We start from the raw sequence: 1968 nt of genomic DNA on the forward strand, positions 1-1968 counted from the left end.
AAGAACTGTCTTAACCAAAAGAAAGGAAAGGAGAGGGGCTGACTGACAAGTTAAAAGCAGTAATCATTGAGTTTGAAAACCAAATGAAGAAACAAAATAGATAAATATATCTAAAATCTGGTGCTTTGGCAAAAATAAGGACAAAACAGACAAATCACTGGCCAACCTAATCAAGCAACGAGGAGCAAAACACAAGCACACGAAACGAAAAATGATGAGAAAAGGAACTATAAAATTAAGGGAATGTATAAAATTATAAGATATTGCTTTTCATTAGATTAAGCAAATAAATTGAAAAAGAAAATGAAATGTATGATTATCTAGAAAAAACATTTATAATATGCAGGGCGTTGTTGTGTACACCATTATGTTCTCTAGTCTCTCAGACATATACACACACCCACACCTGCACACGATATTGCAATCTTCAGGGCAGAAATGTAGATCTGTTGCAACGTTTCCATAAAGTAATCTTCATCTTTGGCAGTAGATCCTTCACTCTTATCCGATGAAGTCATTCTGGATTTGTATAGGAAATTTTTCATCTTACGAAAAAGAAAAAAATCTATTTTCTGTTGGAAACATAAGCATAAAGGGCCCCAAAATCTGTAAGCTCTTCTTCTCATTACCATATAATAAAAAGAACGCTCCTACCTTGCAGAGAAGATGCAGGCACAAAAGGGATGCAGAGAAGGTTGCTGAGGTTACAGGGAGAGACAGCTGTAGTATCTTGTTACTGTTGCGAGTATTTTATAAGAGAGCAAAGCAGATTGTTCCTCAGTAATCAAGAGGTAAAGACTCAGTATTAAAGGCTGTGCGTTGAATAAGTGTGTATTATCACGTATCGAATCCTACGATCTAGTTATGAAAGTCCTGAAACAAAAGATGAGCTGGTTGAAGTCAGGCATGGGACACGTGGAAGAAGATATACTTGGAACCCTTAGAAACAAGCATTAAGTGTTAACACAGGTTCCCTAGAGGAGAGGTTGATGTCAGAGCTGTCTCTACGTATCTATTAATTATAGAACTGTGTAGTAGGAAATATGGGTGATTTTTATGCCAGAGAATACGTTCAGTCATTATTAACAAATTTCATCAATGAGCCCTTATAGATGTTTCTTAAAGAAGCTCATTTCCCTCTAGGTATGCCACATGTTACACTCACACATTAAATACTTACCCAGCCATGAGTAAGAGCTTCCCAGACCTCTGACTATGTGGAATGTAACTGACTGACTGAGAACTTCAGCGGCTGCTCTCTGAAATGTATCACCTTGTTTGTGCCCGGCCCCTGCTTCCAACAGCCAGCTCCCCTCAGTGAGGGAGCCCAGCAGGGATACCAGACAAGCCTGAGAGAAAGATCTTCTTTGATGCCCAGCAGCCTTGCTAACCCTTTCTCATACTGCACGGAAGCAGAGAAAGCTTGCATCTGACCTTCCTTCCCTCTCTCCTTCACTCAGGGTTAGCCTTGCAGGGTGGGCTGACTGCTCTCCCAGCTTGATCCAACGCTCTCCCAATGTTCTCTCGCACAAGACTTACATGTCATAAAATTGTGCGTTTAATCCCATCGTGTTACTTGTTTCTCAGAAGATTTGGACTGACAGAGCACAAAAAAGTTCTTGAATTGTAACAAAAATACTTTAAAACAAATATTGTTTACCTTCTGACTTCTGCCTTATAAAAAAATGAATAGAAGATATTATAAAGATAATATTGAATTATCACGTTAGATTAGGAATCACCTGCCCACGATCTAAAGAAAGAATCATTTGAAGGAACACATCATACCTTATATATGGTATCTGTTGTTTAGCATGTTTCTGGAATATAGTGAGTATACAAATAAATGTTGGTTGAATGAATGAACTGCATTTGAAAATTAAGTATTTTAAGGACAAACGTAATATCCCTATGATATTTTAAAATTGTAAATTACTTAAAAACTATGTAAACTCTGGCAATACTTAT

Source organism: Equus caballus, chromosome 2 (genome assembly GCF_041296265.1).
Source record: "Equus caballus isolate H_3958 breed thoroughbred chromosome 2, TB-T2T, whole genome shotgun sequence".
Taxonomy (NCBI): domain Eukaryota; kingdom Metazoa; phylum Chordata; class Mammalia; order Perissodactyla; family Equidae; genus Equus; species Equus caballus.